The following is a 6,838-nucleotide window of genomic DNA, read 5'->3' as shown; positions in this document are numbered from 1 at the left end:
TAATTGCATAGATCAGGCGAAAAACACTCCATCGTGTCGCTCCCCCGGGGTGGTGGGGGGCTTGAGCGAAAACCTAGCCGCCGCCGCCACCACTCCCCCCTCCCTCCCCTCTCCACCCGCCGCCGCCGGGGGAGGCCAACGGGCAAAGTCCACTCGGCGGACGGCGGACGGCGGGGCCTCCTCGTCGCGCCGCGCTGCTTCGGCCCCGGACAGGGCAGTGCTTCAGGCGGCGGCTGCGCCTCAACGGCGTGGGTAAGCCAGGGCGGCGTCCCCGGGCTGGGCGGCGGTGCTGCTCCTCCCCTCCCTCGACGGGCGTGTGGGGCGGTGCTGAGGCCGGCGTCGTCGATCTGGCGCCCGGCGCCCAGATCTGGCGGTGGAGGCGCCCTAGTGTGCGTGCCGGGGTGCCTGGGGTCCCCTCCCTCGGCCCAGGGAGCTGTGGTGGCGGCGGCGAGCTGCAGCTTTGGATGGCGGCACGGCAGCGCCGTGATGGTGGTGGTGCTCTGCTGCAGGCGTGCTGGGGGTGGTGTGGTCAAGGTGGCTGGGGGTGGATGGTGCTGGGAAGAACAACGACGCGGTGGGAGTGCCATGGTCTATGATCTGGCCGGCTTGTGGTGGTGCTTACTGTGTGCATTTGCAACCCTTCCGGTTGCGGGGTTGGCATGCTTGAGCAACTCCGGTGGGTGTTGGGTTCTCGTTTGAGGCTGACAACGGCGACACTTGTGGGCGCCGTTTCCTTTCTGAAGGCGTTGTTTTGGTCCAGATCGGGTTCCCTTCCTTGAGCTCGGGGGAAACCCTCGGTCTGGCCTCCGGACCAGGTGGCGGCGGCGGCATCATGGCGTCGTTCCCTTCTTGAAGGCGTCGTCTTGTTGCTCGAGGAGTCTCACAGGTGTGGCTTGAGCCATGGCCAGCTGCTGCTCTGGGTGTGGGCGTCCTGGGCGCAATGTACGCCATTGCCGGTGCTATCTGGACGACACCTTCCTAAGTCTGCCCAGGCCCTGCCGTTCACTTGCCGACTTCCTCTTGGCACAATGGGTGGCGGTACGTTGGTTTTGGTTGGCCTTGGGTCTTGGTCTTGTTGTAGAGGTCTCAGTGTTGGTTGTGACGCAGCTTGGTTGCTCTGAGGCTCGCCTCAGCGCCATCGGCATGAGGTTGGACTAGGGATGCATGTATCATAGCAGGCAGGGTGAGAGTGTGTGGTGGGTGTGGCGGCTAATTCTAGGGATTAGCATTGTAAATGGCCGAAAGGCCTTGTATCCGGCTTCTTTGCCGCTCCTTCTTTAATGCGATGATACGCATGCTTGTGCGTATTCGAGAAAACAATTGCATAGATCAAACTTCGATCCATGCATATGCACTTACTAGAGAACCTGATCATTCGCACAAGCAGGCAAATCAAAGGAACCAGTCCATCCGCCTAGGCATATCACTGGTCTTAATACGGTTTTGCTATCTGCTCGTGTGAATTTATGTGTGTGTGTGTTATTGGTGCTGACTATGTGCATCCTAACTATGGAGAGGCCGAGTGTATGCTCATGGTGTTTTGTATATCCTTGATGCTTCATTATGAGTTAATAAAGAACGACCTTTTTCGAAAAACAAGGATAACAAAATAGCAAGCCAGAAACTGCATAGATCGTCAGATGCTGCAATATGAACCGCTGGAGTTAGTAGCCCGCTCGCTGTGTCAACAAACAGCAAGGCGTCGATCGAGCACCAGGATCAAAGGTTTCAGTGCAAAGGTCACCGACCACCGTCAGAGATACATATACATGGGATGTACATACACTCGTGTACTAGTTTCACAGGACAAAACTCCGAATTGTGACCGACTGTGTGAATTTAACACAACCTATGTAGAACAATCGCATTTATACGAGATCGCAGATTAGGTGCACCCGCGACGGTTTCCAAGTTCCAAAAGAAAAATCGTGCTCATACTAGCAGATTCAGTTCGAAATTCATAGCAAGAGACCATCTCAGCCCACCCAAACTTTTGCTATGTTACAATGAAGAAAAAGGACGGAAAAAAAGTGACATCTTCACTTCCAAAGTCGGTCAGAATAAACTAGTTCTCCTGTGCAATGAGGAACTCGCCCAAACTCGTGTGATCCAAAAGCAACAACATAAACAATGGATGATTCAGCATTAAAGCTTAGCTTTTAACTGGGAAAAAAGAACTAGAGGGTTGCAAGCAGCAAACAAGACAACAAGAACATCAGCAGAGCTTCACAATAGATTGAACAGTTGAAGTCCTTCCTTACTACTAAGTACTAAATAACATTGGAAAATAGAAAACATAGGCGATCCATACCCAATCAATCCCATTCTACTTGCATTATAGTCATAGATAGATGCCATTTTTTTTGCCGAGGCACACGTGCAACCATACAAAGAGAACTAAGTTGAAGCATGCTTATATACTAAACTAACTTATGTGCGATGATCGTGACCCGGACTACTAAATGGTCATGATAATATCCTTGGCCGCTTTCATTGTATCCGGCAGTAGCCTAGCAACCAGCTCTTTGAGGACAGATGGACAACTGGTTTTCAGATGCTGGTAGCCATCACTTGCCATCATCGCCTCCAAATTGGTGGGAGAAGCGAGGAACTGTAGACAAGCTTCCTTGAGTCCACTACAGCTATGCTGCTCAGCTAAGGCCAAACTGGTTGCCACCATGTTCACATCAATGTGGTTGCATAACTTGTGCTCACATATCAGTTTCAGCCTCTCGACGTTGTACCTATCCGCTGCCACGAGGAGATGGCCAGCCGTCGTCACATCTAGACGGCCTCACTTTGGTTGCTAGTCATCTCAAGAGTAGGCAGTGAATCAGTGTATATGAAATAGAGCAAGGACTTGAACACAACAGCTTCCATCTCATGGATTTCAATCGGACTGCCGACTTTCTCCTTCATGGAGCCAAGGAGCTCCGCCTTGAACACGGATGCCTAGCAGCGAGCACAGAACTATGAGCCATGAACTTCTGACCACCGACATGAAAGGTCACGTCCGCTCCATCCATGCTCTCTAGGAGGTCGCTGATATGCCGGTGCAAGTTGCTTGGAGGAACCACAACAAATTGATGACCCATTGTTTTTTCAACAAGAGTATTCTTGATGACAGTTATATCAAACACCACGTTGAAACAGTCATCTATTACATACATCTCAACAGCAGCCCGCTCAAAGAGGCCGAGAATGGAGGAACCTTTGAGTGGGAAGATATGATCATATATGTTAAGATTGAATGGCTCCAAATCGTTTACAACTATAAACGATCGGATTTTCACCTTCACATTCATACTATCTGAATCAAGAACCAGGTGAACAACCATGTAGTAATCACCATCTTCTGCCAAGTCACCTTTTGGGTAAAACCTTACAACCCAGTTGTGCCCTCCGGCACCGAAAGGTGGAGAAGTGACACACTCGCCGCACTTGAGTAGCCTCTTCGCACTTGAGTATCCATATAGCTTCAACACGTACGACCTCCCTTCAGACTCAGCTACAGCAGCAGCTGAAAGCTTGCACTGATCTGCCATCCCGGAGGCCGGCTAGGTGGATGATACGAGTCGGGACTCGGGATTGTGGGTCGATCTCCCGTCCCAAAACCCTGGACCCAGATGGAGGGCCGGGGATGAGTCTCCGGAGCGAAGCGGGTCGACCGACGACTGGGACGTGAGGTGATTCCGGATGCCACGGTGGGTCGGAGAGGTGCACCGCTGCCTCCGCTCGCCGTCGTCTGCTGGCGCGGTCGTAGGTCGGCGGAGCAGTAGCAGACGGAGGTGGGGAATATGCGGCGGCGGAAGTCGAGGCGTACGTGAGGTTTTACTATAACTAGAACTGCTCTTACATGGGCGGGGACGGACAAAACACCGCACACCATGATCTAAAGAGAGGATACCTGGAAGGCGCTCAAACACAGAGGTTTCTAGGGTTCTGCACCTCGACCGCTTCAATGGCGGCGGGAGGGAGAAACCCGGGACCTTCTTCCTCGTGCGTTCAGTGGTCAAGGTTAGATTGTGTCTCCTCCGTTGGTGACTGAAACAGGCCAAGAAACAAATTCTTTCTAGGTTGTCTGTTTTCTCTTCTATTCTGTTTTTCTTTTCAAAAGTGATTTGTTTGTTTCTTCGGTCATCGTGCAATACTTTTCATTGAAGAAGTAGTAACTCTATAATGTCTTTCGAATCCTACTAGCCAGTATCCTATTGCAATATTTTTTTGCTAAGAAGAATGTCCATGTTGTGGCAATTCCACCCAGAAGGTGGGGCATGGCTATCGTTAGCTCATGTGCCGTAATGTTGGGTTAAGTCTCGCAACGGGACGACTTGGTGGAATTGGGGGGAGAAAGTGATTTTTAGTTCGTAGATTTGGTAGAGGTGGACAGTCAAATGGACTCCATTCTTTGCATTTTTCCGAAGATGGGCGTCGTGCGGCTCGTGGATGAATCCTCAATGTGGAATCGATGCCTAGTAGCTTGTATGCACTGCATGTAGACAGGCATACAAGTAGATGGAGCTCAACAATTAGATGAGTGTATGCATACATCGCTAGGCACTGGTATTGCAGGCGATCCACGTAGAATCATACGGTGTGCCTGTGTGGCTAGTATTCCTGCTTATCATATATCTGTGATCAAATTTCCAATGTGGGCGATCAATGCTATCAATTCCCAGATGGCCCACTTCTTTTGGGGGAATTTGGGTGATCAACACAAGTACCATTTGGCCAACTAGGGTTTGATTACTAAGAAAAAGGAATTTGGGGGCTTGGGGATCCCCAACATAAAAGAATTTAATATGGCCTTGCTGGCTTCATGGGGGGAAATATTTTTGTTAATTCTGAGGCAGATTGGAAGAAAATTATCTTGCATAAATATAGAGTGAATTCTCCCAATCTCTTCTGGCAAAAGGTGAAGTGGGCTCAACCTTCTTGAAGAGCATCACTTGGGCCCTGTCTGCGGTCAAAACCTTCTACAGGTGGAAATTGGGGAATGGTGAACTCATTAGTTTCTGGCATGACACTTGGGCAGGGGATTGTTCCCTTAAGGTGCAATTCTGTGACCTATTTAACATATGTAATCAGACTGATTGCACTGTGGCCCAAGTGTGGGATGAGAGTGATCTGAAAATGACTTTTAGAAGGTGTGTTGATCAGGCTGGTATGGATCTCTGGAACAACTAATTACTTCCATTAAACAATACCCCCTGGTAGATGATACTGACACACCATCTAGGCCTTAGAGCCTAATGGTGTATACTCAGTAAAATCCTTTTATTCTCAGATTAATTTTGGTGGGATAGCTTCTGCTATCGGTGACAAGCCGTGGAAAATTTTATGCCCACAGAAAATCCATGTCTTTCTTTGGTTATGTGCATATAATAAGATTCTTACTAGGGACAACCTAGCAAAAAGGAGGGAAGTAGACGATCTCTCTTGTTTATTTTGTGCTGAAAATGAAACTGTCCATCATATTTTGTTTGACTGTGTGGTGGCCCGTCAAGTATTGGGTTTTATCTCAGAATTCTTTGAAATTGACAGGATTTCTAGCTTTGAGAATATTTTTGCCTTTTGGCATTCACATAAGAGGAATGCTGTGTTGAATTTGGTGATATCTGCTGCTTTGTGGAGCCTGTGGAGATTGAGAAATGATTTCTGTTTTCAGGGGCGCAAATAGAAAAATGTGAAATGCATTCTTGCCAAGCTAAGATGCTATCTGCACCAATGGAAGGTTCTCTGCGACGATGCACAAACAACACTGCTGCAGCGCTGCATCCTCCTTTTGGAGAAGCGACGTGGACAACTTCTTCGGATTGCGTGGAGATGATCAAAGAGGAGGCCAGTTGAGTAAGGAGGAAAAAGGACGAGTCCTGTTCCCGGACAAGATCTATATGCTGCTTGTTTTTCCTTTTCTCATTTGGGCTCTGTAATAAAAATCTGAAAAAGTGGGTTATGTTTTAGAACCTATCTGGGATGGTGACATAACTTTTGCTCTTGGTCATGTTGGCTGTAGGAGTTTAAGCCGTAGTTTCGTTTTAGCATGTTTTCGTAGTTGGTTCTGATAACTAGTTGTATTGGTTGTTTTTTTTGCTTCATTCTACTCCCTCCATCCTGAATTACTTGTCGTAGAAATGGATGTATATAGACATATTTCAGTTCTCACTAGTAGAAAAAGGGCCTTTAGTCCCGGTTCGTAAGGGCCTTTAGTCCCGGTTCCACTAAAGGAAATTTTATGATTTTCTTTTGAATTTTTTTTGAATTTTTTTGAATTTTTTTTGAATTTTTTAACCTCTAATCTCTAATCACCCCTCATCACTGCTCAATTTAACCTCTAATCTCTAATCACCCCTCATCACTGCTCAATTTAACCTCTAATCTCTAATCACCCCTCATCATTCCAAATCATCTAACTTCCCGGACGGTCACCCATCCTCTCACTACTCCAGCCTGAGCACGCTTAACTTTCGGGTTCTATTCTCCCTCGTTTCCAAGTCTGCACTTGTTGTTTTCCTAACAATAGTAAGATGTCAATCCTATTAACCCTCAGGAATTTAGATTGAGCATGAAGTCACACATTTCACTGTTTGAGTTTGAAACTATTGTTCTAAAAAACAATAATTATTTAGTAACACTAATAATTCTTGAATAAGTAGTTTGACCACTGTTTGACCAGATTTGACCAAAATTCAAAAAAACTGAAATAATTATTTAGTAACACTAATATTTCTTGAATAATTAGTTTGACTATTGTTTGACCACAGTTTGACCAGATTTGACCAAAATTCAAAAAAACTAAAATAATTATTTAGTAACACTAATACTTCTTGAATAAATA

The 6,838-nt window shown here is 47.3% G+C and overlaps 1 pseudogene; it reads right to left on the bottom strand.

Moving 5' to 3' along the window:
- Positions 1–2,458: 2,458 nt before the first annotated feature.
- LOC123050704 (BTB/POZ and MATH domain-containing protein 1-like) lies at positions 2,459–3,545 on the bottom strand (annotated as a pseudogene).
- Positions 3,546–6,838: the final 3,293 nt, after the last annotated feature.

The sequence above is a fragment of the Triticum aestivum genome, chromosome 2D (genome assembly GCF_018294505.1).
Source record: "Triticum aestivum cultivar Chinese Spring chromosome 2D, IWGSC CS RefSeq v2.1, whole genome shotgun sequence".
Taxonomy (NCBI): Eukaryota; Viridiplantae; Streptophyta; class Magnoliopsida; order Poales; family Poaceae; genus Triticum; species Triticum aestivum.
Note: the sequence above shows the minus strand (reverse complement) of the source record. Positions and strands in the feature narration are given on the sequence as shown.